This window comes from Sarcophilus harrisii, chromosome 3 (genome assembly GCF_902635505.1).
Source record: "Sarcophilus harrisii chromosome 3, mSarHar1.11, whole genome shotgun sequence".
NCBI classification, from domain to species: Eukaryota; Metazoa; Chordata; class Mammalia; order Dasyuromorphia; family Dasyuridae; genus Sarcophilus; species Sarcophilus harrisii.
This window is the reverse complement of record NC_045428.1, coordinates 230369249-230382043: the sequence shown is the minus strand read 5'-3', so window position 1 is coordinate 230382043 and position 12795 is coordinate 230369249.

The window sequence follows — 12795 nt, the reverse complement described above, 5'->3', positions numbered from 1 at the left end:
TGACATCCTATTGGGAGGGGGATGATACAATAACAAGAGGAAGACTAATTCCAAAAATAAAAGAATGCTAATAATTGGGGAGAATTAGGAAAGGCTTCATATTGGAGGTGGGATCTAAGTAGTGCTTTGAGGGCATCTAAGGATATGGAAATGAGGAGAAGGTACATTCTAGACATTTAGCCCCTTTCATGCAAAGACATGGAGACAGCCAATAGAATATTGCTTCTGAGGCGATGTGTAGCCAGCCATTATGATTAGAACAGAGAATATGTGAAGGTGAATAAAATGAATAGATGGGAAGAAAGATGGGAGCCAGGTTGTGGAGGGCTTTAAATGCTAAGCTAAGGAGTTAGTTATATTGTGCTGGCGGCAGAAGGGAGTCATTGAAGATTTTTGAGCAGAGCACGATACAGCAATTTGTTGGTTCTCTGGAGGATGAGTTGGAGAGGAATGAGAGAAAAGGCAGAGATAGCAATTAAAGACTACTCTATATCGTCTAGGCAGAAAGGGGTGAGGTCTTGACCTGACTGTGAATAGAGAGAGGGGGAAAGATAGAAGATGTTGTGAAGATATTATCAAAAATCCAATCAATAAATATTTATTAAGTATCTACTATGTACCAGAAATTATGTTAAGCACTGGAAATGCAAAAAGTGCAAGGAGTTTACAATCTAATATAACTGGCTATAAGGGTTGAAGCAGAAGAAAGAGTGATAGATGATTACAAGGTTACAAACTTGGGTGACTTGAAGCTTGGTGGAGATGTAAGCCAATTTGACAAAACTTTCAGTAGGGAGAGGTTTTTTGTTTTTTGTTTTGGGTTTTTGTTGTTGTTGGTTTTGGTTTTTTGTGGGTTGTTTTTTTTTGAAAATCCAATTTCCTTTTGGATATGTGTTTAAGTTGCCTTCTGGACAGATGAAGATGTTAATTAAGCCGGCAGTTGATTATGCAAGCCTAGAGTCGAAGAGAAGGATTAGATCTGGTTATATAGATTTGGGAGTAATCTGCATAGAGATAATATGATGAGATCACTGAGGGAGAGGATGTGGTAAGAAAAGAGAAAAAAACCTTGGGGGACATTACTACTTAGTAGTGATAATTATCTAGATAATTATCTAGCAAAGAAGATTGAGAAGAACAGACTTGTAAAAGAAGCAAAAGAGAGTAGTGCTATGGAAGCCAAATGAAGGAAAGACTACAGAAAAGCAGTAGTTGACAGTAACAAAAGCTTCAAAGTTTTAGTAGAATGAGCACTAAGAAAAGGCCACTGGATTTAACAACTGAGATATTGATAACCTTGGAGAAAGCGATTTCATGCTGTAGGAGTCCTGAAGCTAGCTTGTCAGGGATTCTGAAGTGCAAGAATTGAATAGAAACTTTGGAATGCAAAAAATAGGAATCTCGAAAAAAGGTAAATATGTTTCTTCAAATGGAAAGGACTACACAATGATTATATTTACATTCTAATATAGAGAAAAAAGCATCCTCACAGAACCTATTATCTTCAAGGATCATAGACAAAATTGTGAAAAGATATACTATGGTTAGATTTGTACCAGAAATGCAGTGTTGATTTAATATAATAAAACCTATAAATATAATTGACCATATTAATGATAAGATTAATAAGAACTATATGATTATATCAATAGATCCTGAAAAAAAAACTTTTGAAAAAATGTAATATCCATTTCTGTTTAAAAATACTAAAAAGAATAGAATTAAAAAGATCTTTCCTCAATATAATAAGGAGAATCCATCTAAAACCACTGATTATATATCCTGAAGGAATTACTAAATACAGATGTGTAATATTATAATTATATACAATGAAGTAAAGCTGAGAGTCTTTCTAATAAAATCAAGGGTAAGACAGAATTGTTCATTATCACCACAATCATATAATATATTCCAAGAAATTCAAATTATAGAATTAGGACAATAAAAAGAAATGGAGGGATAAAACACTGGAAAAGAGAAAACAAAGCTATCATTTGGCAAATAATGAGCTCTCTAGAGAATCCAAAAGAGTCAATTAAAAATTAATGAAAACAAATTTGACAAATTTGTAGGATATAAAATCCTCCACAAATAATTGATACCTCTGTGATAAGATCAGCGTAGCAATTTATAATTCAAAATATACATGTGACAAATTCACAAGGGCCTTCTCTTAGCCAAAAAGTATATTTATTTAGAAGGAGACCGACAAAAATGAAGGGGCAAAATAGGCACCAACAGTTGTGAATATGAAATAGATTTTGGAGAGCAATAGGATTACTGAGGAAAAGAGTTTGGAAGAAGCCATTAAAGGAATATACTATGAGGTACAAGTACGCCATTAAATGGCAAGTTAAATTCATAGAAGAGTTTAGCAGACTGACCAGTTAACTATGGTAAGGAGAAGGTGTGCTCACCATTAAAAGGAAGATACTATGAAAAGAGAGAGAGTACTTCCTTTGGGGCTTAGTTCTGAAAAGAACTTAGCTAAGATTTCCATCATAACCACATCTTTTATAGGAGGAAATATAACCTCAAGGTTTTCTCAGGAGAGTAGGGGAAATAAAGGCAGGAACAAGGATATATATTGAGATGTTGAAACTCCCTTGAAGATGCTAAAAAGATAGTCTGAGAGAGTCTGGGTTCTCATCATAGCTATCTTAAAAATGCCAATTAAGACAGTCTGGGCACATCATGGTTGCCTTGACTATGGGATTAAAACAGTCTGGGAAACTAAATTCCCAGGATGATCATTTTAGCATTTTCTGAAAAAGGGAGATAATCTGATTTCAGGATTCATTTATCTGTACCAAAAAGCAAAACAAAACAAAGGCAAAACTCCCACTTTCCCCTTCCAAAAAAAACTACAAGAGATAGAAAAAGAAGTTCCTTTCAAAAGTACAGAAAGTATAAAATATTTTGAAGTCTACTAATACACATAAGAACTGAATTCAGCCACAAAAAACTGCAAAAATGTAGACTTAAATAGAGAAATAGTGATATGAGTAGGCCATGCCAATAGTATAATGAAATTACAATATTACCTAAATTACTTTATGTGCCACACCAAACTGCCAAAAGATTTCATTTTATAGGTAGAAAAATAATGAAACTCATACATAGCATAAATAAATAGATTTAATAAAAGCATTTAAGTACATAACCATATTCTAGGCATTGTATTAAGCACTTGGGATACAAACAAATGAAAACGATGGTTCTTGCCTTCAAGGATCTTATATTCTAGGTAGAAAACAACTCCATGAAGGGGAAGTCGAATGGATAAAGGTATTTATGCTCTCAGTGGCATAGATACTCTTGTCATTGGAATGTGGTAGAGGCCAAGTACTAAGCAAGATAAGACCAAAGGTAGCTTATCAGAGTCTAAAGTGATCCTAGTGGCAAGCTTATTCTCAATTGAGATGACTACTTAATTAAATGCAAACTAAAGGCATAAAAAGTCAAAAATATCAAGGAAAAATGTAAAAAGTGGGAAAGCAGAGGGGCTAGCATTACCAGATCTCAAACTATACTTCAAAGCATCAAATTGTATCAAAGCTTATTTGATATTGGTTAAAAAATATAGGTCAACAAGCAGAATAAAATAGATATGCACTTCAGAAGCAAACAACTACAGTAGTATGGTATTTGATGATCCCTACAACCCCAACTCCTGAAGCAAACCTTATGAACAAAAACAGCTACAAAACTTGGAAATATGTCTGGCAGAAATTAAGTATATAGGAGGAGTACCAAATGACAATACTAGTTTTGATAGGGTACAAGAAGTTATGAAGGTGGGGAGTTGTCCAGAAAGAATTCATAGGCTCAGGCCATCTTCCAGTGATGGGGAAAAAGCTTTATTATGACAACATAAGATAGGCAAAGTTCTTGATGAATATGCCATTTATAAGAGGGAAGATGCTTATAAGACAGGCATAGAACTTGCCATTAACAAGGGGGAAATAATTTGAGCCATAAGGCAGGTAAACTTCTCTAAGAAACTTGCAATTAATATGGGAAAGGGAGTATCTTTTGTAAGATAAAAATAAAGGTGTTGACATCAATAGCTTGGCCTCTTGAAAGTATATATTAACTGGGGGGTGAGTGGGGGGAGGTGTCAAGATAATCCTGCCAATGTAAAAATTCAACCAGGGCCCACTTCTGAACAACAAAGGCCCACTTAAGCACAAGGTAATCCTGTCAATGCCCTACCCTGCTTGCCTCAGAAAGTAATAACCTGGGAGGGGGGTGTAACATATCTAGCTTGGCCTCCTAATTGTATAATGTAACTGTGGGATTCAGACAGTCTTGTCCCTGCCCTTCCTTATGGCTAATCTAAACATTGGACTGCTGCAGGGACTTGGCCTTCCTCTGAGGTCTTAATCACCCCATCAATTCTAAATGGATATACGACTTAGTTCATATATTAAACATGGTAAAAGATTAGAGAAGCAAGAAGGAAGATACCTGGATAGAGATGGGAAGAGTTCATGAAAAAAAAAAAGTTTGAGGGAGTCATAGATGATAAAACATAGTTTTCATACTTAAAATTTTTAAACTTTTTGTGCAAACATCTAATTCCATTAAAAAATTAAAAGGGGAAATAATTAATTGGGGAAAAGTCTTTGTAGATTTGTAGATTTTTTTTTTAATAATGGTTTCATATCCAAGATGTTTAAGAAACTAAATAGTTCTCAAAGGAAGAAATCCAAGATATCAATAATCACATGAATAATAAATGCTACTCATAAATAGAGACATGCAAATTAAAGCAATTCTGAAGTTTCACCTCACAGTCATCATATTGTTAAAAATTACAAAAATAGAAAATGACAATTTCTAGAGAGACTGTGGAAAAACTGAATTACTTTGAAAGTTCCATGTTAAATGTATTGTACTATTATTGCATACATTAGCAATACGATATAAACATATTTTAAAAGAAAAGTAAGTTGTATAAGAGATCTGTAATTTAATATACAATCTTTTTTTCCCCTTTTTTCCTGTTCTGTTGTGTATATGAAATACTCATTTTATTTGTTCTTTATTAAGTTCGAAAATAAAAATAAATTTAAAAAGGAATGGGAGGAAGGAGGAGACAATGAGTGTAGACAACTCTTAGAATTTGGCACTGAAAGGGGAACAAAGATAAAGAATTGTCAGAAAGGAGGCACAGATTGGGTGTGTATGAGCTATGTATCTCAAGTAACACTTGAAATTCTATTTTCTCATTACATTCTGTATTCAGCCTATAGCCTCCTTTCTGAGAACTTAGAGAGAAGCCAGATGTCATTTAATTATTTCGAAAGGAATAGATATTGGCAGCTAAGTGATGCAGTGCCAGGGCCTAAAGTCAGGAAGAGTCATCTTCATGTGTTCAAATCTAGCCTGAGACATTAGCTGAGTGGCCCTGGGCAAGTCATTTAACCCTCTTTGCCTCAGTTTCCTCATCTGTAAAATAAGCTGAAGAAGGAAATGAAAAACCACTCCATCTTTGCCAAGAAAACCCCAAATGGGGACATGAAGAGTCAGACACTACTGACAGAAGAGAGACATCTCCTAATGTTCCTATGCTGGTTATCTGCTCTGCCAAAAGGCTATTTCATATGAATGTACAAGAAAGAAATCCTCATTGATTTGTGTAAAATCTTGATTTAGGAACAAATGGCTTTGAATTAATGGAGAATTAAAAGAAAGTCTCTGACTCCACCCTCATCATGAATCTGGGAAATTTCCTAGTTTAATCTGAGTCTCTATTTCTTTCCTTTTTTTTTTTTAATTTTTAATAACTTTTTATTTTCAAAATATATGCAAAGATAGTTTTTAACATTCACCCTTGCAAAAAAAAACCTTGTATTCCAAATTCTCCCTCCCTTTCTCACACCACTTCCTCTAGGCAGTGAGAAATCCAATATATGTTAAACATGAGTAGTACATATTTCCACAATTATCATGCACAAGAAAAAAATCAGATCAAAAAGGGGAAAAAATGAAAAAGAAAACAAAAAGCACACCAACAACAACAACAAAAAAAAGGTGAAATACTATGTTTGATCCACATTCAGTTCCCATAGCCCCCTCTCTGGATGCAGATGGCTCTCTCCATGACAAGTCTATTGGAACTGGCCTGAATCATTTCATTTTTGAAAAGAGCCACATGCATCACAGTTGATCATCACATAATCTTGTTGTTGCTGTGTACAATGTTGTCTTGATTCTATTCACTTCACTTACCATCAGTTTATGCAAGTCTCTCCAGATCTCTCTCTCTGAAATCATCCTGCTGATCGTTTCTTACAGAGCCATAATATTCCATAGTATCCATATACCATAACTTATTCATCCATTCTCCAATTGATGGGCATCCCCTCAGTTTCCAGTTTCTTGCCACTACAAAAAAAAAAAAAAAAGTTACTAAAAACATTTTTGCACATGTTGGTCCCTTTTCTTCTTTTAAGATCTCTTTGGGATACAGACTCAGCAGAAACACACCTGGATCAAAGACTTTGAACAGTTTGATAATCCTTTGGGCATATTTCCATATTTGAGCCTCTATTTTAATCATACACCTTTCTATGGTCACATAAAATTGTAAAGAAATTCAGTGCTCTCTTCTTCTGGAACACTTCACTCAGACATCCCCCTAACCTCTTTCCATTTACCTTTATAACAACCCTGAATATGATGGAAGAGAATAGAGAAAGTTGAGGATTTGTGTGTTCAATGTTTCAGCTCAGAACCTTGATATTTAAACAGGAAGGGAAGGACAGTGTGGGGTAAAGAGGGGAAAGGCTGGTCTTCCCTGCTTTACTTACTCTCCTCCGTTTTTCAACACTTGGTTTCCAGCTATCTATATTTGTTCTCTGCCTAGTCTCCTGCTCCTGGTTAAGCCCTCCTATCTTTCTTCACTGTGCCTCAACAACTTGATTTACTCCCAAGACTTCTGTCACTACCTCTATGTCTTGAGGTCCTGGGTAGGTAGGTGAGCATTGAACCTAGCTATTCCCTGAGGCAAACAGAGAGCACTGATAGGATCTTCTCAGCCTCAAATGGGTCTTTTGTTCTTAAGTAGGCCTTTTGTTCAAGTGGACTTTTGATTACAGTCCTCAACCACTAGCTACCTCTTTTCTAAAGCTAGCCCTCCACTTGTCATATTCCTCCCACCAAGTCATTCTCCTTGTTATAACTACCTCCTTTGGGGAGTTAATCAACTAACTTGTCTTGGCATTTATCTTGCTCTTAGTAATGTAATAAAATCTTTGCTCCTTGATTTGGAGGATGTCTATGTTTACAAATTCTTTGGAGACAACCCAAGACACCAGCCCCTAACTCCAATATACTTTTATGGTATCACCCTGAACCCTATCAGTTTAGTGACCTAGTACAGAGAGAATCTGACTGCACCTCATAACTTCAACATATGGAGATGATCCCCAAATCTAAATCTCAAATCTGATCTCTCTTCCAAGTTCCAAACTCACATTTCCAGTTTTCTAAAAAGCATCCCTGTGTGTCCAGCATGTCTCCGACTAAAATTATTATTTTCCTCCCTAAACATGCTCTTCCTCCTTCTGGCTTCATTATTTTGTTCTATGGCAACACCTACACCTCTTATCTCTTCACAACTTTATGGCTATTTTTGATGTTCTTTCACCTTTCACACACAATCTATATAACAAATTTTATCTGTTACCTAGCACATATAATCCATCATCAAGTCTTCCATATCTCTCCTATCTGTCCTCTCTTTTTTGTCTCTACTAATTCCACCCAAGCTCAGATATTTATTACCCTTCTTTTTAGACTATTGTGGTAATCTCACAAATCTCCATTTTATACCCTTTTTAATCTATCTTTCTGAGTCCTGCCATAATAGTTATACATATACTATGAATATAAGAACTCCATTTCCCCTGCTTCTTAGTTTTCAAGGTCTTCTATAATCTAATATTTGATGCCTTTCAAATCTACCTTTCAAGCTTAAACTTTATTTTATGATATTTTCTTTTATACCAAACTATTATGCTGCCTACATGCCCTTCCTAGTGTGGTCCATTGTGCATAGAATGTCCTTTTCTAGTTAAATTCCTATCTATCCTTTAAAACCCAACTCAGATAACACCTCTTCCATAAATCTTCCCTCATTCTCCCAGTTATTAATGTCCTTTGTCTTGCTATTTTGGGTGCTAGATGCCAGTTAGAACTCTGGCTCTGTCACTTCACTGGTGGTGAAACCTTAGACAAGGCATTTTTTACTGGATGTCAGAGTTCTCCTCTATTAATATAGGGCTGAATTAGATTGCATGGCTTAGTTTATACATCATTGGGCACCTGTGTTCAAATATAGCCTTAGACACTAGTTCTGTGATGCTAGGCATGTCATTTAACCTGTTTGCCTCAGTTTTCTCATCAGGTAATCCTTTAATTCTTTCAAAGAATAATTTATATGCTATCTTTTGTCACCACCTATAGCACAACAATATTCAGTTATATTCTTGTACCATAATATCTTTCCCATGATTTATTCATCAGTAGGGTACCCATTTAATTTCCAGTTCTTTGCCCCACCAAAGAGTTACTACTAATATTTTGGTGCATATTGATCCTTTCCCTCTTTCTCTGGAGTATATTTCTAGTGCTGGTATGACTGAGTCAAAGAATATACATAGTTTAGTGACTTTTATGATAGATGATATTTTTAATTATTTTTTAGAATGGCTAGACCAATTCTAGTTGATTAATTTGGGAGAATACCCAAAATGGGAGCTCATGTGTCATAATACTAGAAACTACAACCCCTTTGGTTGTCTTTGGTACACTGAGGGGAATAGTATTATTATCCCATTGGAAACCTAGTTTTAAAGTAATAGGAGTTGGGAGAATAAACTCAAAGGGATGCTGTAATGGTCTATCTAGTAGATGTCTAAAATTAAGGAGAAAAGTTCTCCTTTTGATGAGAATATATTCATTCTGCTCTAGTGAGAGGGCAGGTATTGTGAACGTTATGAATTCTATTGTGTAAAGAATACATGAAAGAATAAATTTTCTTCTATTTAGATATGTGTTCCTTGCCATGCTATCTTATTCCCAAACCTAGAATTGAAAAATTCTTATAATCCTGGAGAAATACAAATCCATTTGAAGTATTATAAAGACATAAAGAAATATGTGAGATAATATTTTCTTCTGAAGATATATTTATAGGAAATTAAAGAAACATTTTCCCGGTTAGACTTAGTTCTTAAGACTCCTCCCTTAGTTAAACTTGTTTTAGTTACAAACTATATATAAAACTTCTTCTGCAAAATTTTCTTCTTTTTTATCTGATATTTAAAATCTTAAATAAAACATAAATGAGCAGTAGTTTCTTGATAATCTAAATTTCCATTAATATTTAATTTTATTTCAGCATTATTTTTGATTGCTCAAAGGACTTTATTTTCCCATTTGGCACAATCCTAAATTAGTTTGAATACATTCATCTTATATCTACTGAAATTTGATGCAAATCATAATTTTCTGTTCTTTCATCATAGTAAACTATGTGTGATGATTTTAGTTCAGTTAGGCTATTTTAAGGACAGAAATATTAATTTTATTTAATATTGGTTTTCATACTACACATTTGTCAACAAAATCACCATTTCAGAGGATCTTCTTAACCCATACTGATGTGGAGGTATGGGAAAAGGAATTTTTATCTAAGTCCAAACCAAACAATACATTTTTACTGGTGCCGCCATTGCTTCAGCACCACTTTGACTTTTCTATTTTGACAATTCAACATAAAAGTATCAGTTAAAATCCTTGTGATATTTGATTACATGTTTTCTTTTCAAGATCTTACTCAAAAAATTAAGTCATTCTATTTCAACATCAAGGAACTACTTCTGGGCTACCAAGGGTTGTGGCACTGTGGCCACTCTGTGTTATCTACTAAGGCTTGTGTTTAGAGCAGGCTCAAATCTGAAGAGACTGCCCCTAAAGAGAAGTTAGGTCTCCTCTGTTATTTTAATCATGGCTTATGTCTTGAGTTTCCTGAAAAGCACAAGGAAAAATAAAATGCATTTAAGGTATGAGATTGGTAATTTATTTTCTCATATAAAAGAAATGATAAAAATAAAAGTCAGAGTATACATTGACAGAACAACTTAAAACAATTTAGTTACTTATAATTATTGTTATAAATGGGTATCTATATCCATTTATAACTCACAAACTAATTTATAAATGGATTGGATTGTAAATTGGGTAACATTTATACCCTCAGATTAGGAAGGATCCTTACTGATATTTAAACTTCATTATAACATCAAGCAATTTCCAGGATTTATAATTAGGAGTTTAAAAATATACCTCAGCTCTGTCCTGTCCAAACTATTCCTGTACATACCTAATGATAACATTTTCTGATTTGAACCAACTTTCTTCTCAGTGGATGGCTTCTCCAAGAGCTCTGAAGAAGATAATCATGAGCTATTATAACTCATCTTTTAGTACATGGGACAAGGTCCTCCTAAATTTTACTTTGACTTGTATTTGCTATTTCATCTCAGTAAATAACCTTTTCAAAAAATTAATTGATGCTTTTCAATTAATTAATTTGAAGGAGCACAGAAGATGGGGGCTAGGAATGACATTTCAAGTCTGATCATATCCTTTTTCAGGATAGATATTGATTCACATGAAAACTAGAAAGCACAAACATATAAAAAAAAGGAAAAAGCTTCCAAAGGTCCAGGTAAAACTAACCCAGTTAAGTTTCCCTACATTAACTTTGTTCATTATGTTTCTGCATTGAAAAAAGTCAGGCCTTCCCTACCACTCACTGGGAAAGTTAGAATTAAATAATATTACCTGGTATATGTGAAAGAGAGAACACATGTTGAAAGATGACTCTTTAGCTGATACAGTATCTTGTTCTACCTCCTATCCTCACTACCACTATCATCACTTTAACTAGCACAGAGTTGAGGAGGACCAGCAGACTACACAGATTATGCTATGTCATTACAAAATGTAAAGTGTTTTTAGAGTTAGGTCACCACATGGCCAAACATAGTCCCTAAAGCTCTTATGCAGTTAACCAGTATCAGGAAGAACAACTTAATGCCAACAGAATGGCCCTTGTTATAACAATTATAAACAAATAAATATGCAGACATCATTGCCCTGAATTTTATTCATTCCTTTATCTTCTTCAGATCATATTATTCTAATACTTGGCTTATTGGTCTGACAGAAAAAAAATTATAAAGTTTTAAGAATCTTGTGTGAAATTTTGTTGCTAACACATTTTTAAAAAAGAAGCACAAGCATATTTCACAATCTTGACATTGCTATACCTGTTATTTATGGAAAAAAACAACTCTAAGAAATTATAGCTGACCACTATGTACTTTCTGGTTAGATTATAATCATATAAAGAAATGTCAGAGTTCTTGCACAAGGAATTTAATAGAATTAATCATGATTGCAAAATCAAAGATGTAACTGTCTTTTTGTGTAACTGAGATAAAGTTGATGGCCAGAATGAGGCCAGAAGATAATCAAGAAGTTACTTCATGTGTGTGAGGGAGAGAGTCCATGCTGGAAGATCATGCAGTCAGAAGGAAGGAGGGAAAAAACTATTAGTTATTTTGAGGACGAAGAAAGAATGTCCTAAAGTTCTATGCCTAACAGCATCAAGATCTAGATTAAATTGACTAGCATGAGCAGCAAAGAAGGAAGTATTGCTTGGTGAAAGTGATTGAAGGTGCATACTTAAGTGGAGATGAGGAATAAAAAGTATTCTGATTTCTCACAACAACCAGTGAGTCTGAGAGTATGAAATTACAATCATGTAATCATGATTGTAAAGGGGGACAAGAGAAGTGGCTATCCTTGGAAGTCATATCTCAGCAAAAGCCAAATAATGGAAAGTGTGAGAAAGAAACAAATTTAGGATGAAGGGAAGTTTTTGCATTATGGAGCAGAATTCCTCAAAAGCACATAGAAAGGAATGGTCAAGTTTCTGAGGGATGGGTAAAAAAGTAGGGTTGAAGTAGAGATGAATAGAAAATGTAGAAAAGGTTATACAATGGCTAGGACCTGGGAATAACTGGGATGGATGAGTATATCGGGAAGAGACTATGTTATTGTGCAGTGCTTCTAGGCACAGTATCAGTTATAGAGAAGTGTATACTTTTCAAAGTCAGTCCTCCCTTGAAGACTGTATTGTATCCAATAAGATATCATATCCTATGAGACATTTTGACCTACCTCACAGCAGACAGAAGCAGGTGAAAGAATGAGAGCCCCAGTCAGCAGGAAAAAAAATGTACCTTGCATATCCTAGAAAAGATTTTGGAGAACAAGACATGCAAAAGATCTTTTCTGAAAAGGACAAGTATGTACTAGAGAGGTTTCTGGAACAGGGCACCATTGTGGACCATACCCCCATAAATGTGGTATAGGAAATATTTGAGAAGATAGCAATCAGCCAAGCATGTCAAATGACAGAGTATTGTTACCACCACTATCATCACCCCAACCATGTACCCCAGTGCTAGAGACAGCTCTGGATCAGATCTTCATGTGAAGAAAACCAATGGATTGTAGTTCACCTCCTCCAGTATTCAACCTGGCCCTGATAATAGTTTTGATCAGTGGTTCTCAAACTTTGGTTTTCAGTATCTTTATCCTATTAAAAATTATTGAGGATCTCTCCAAAGTGTTTTTGTTTATCTGGATTATATTTATAGACATTTACCATATTGGAAATAAAAACTATTTTTGAATTTGTAGACCTTC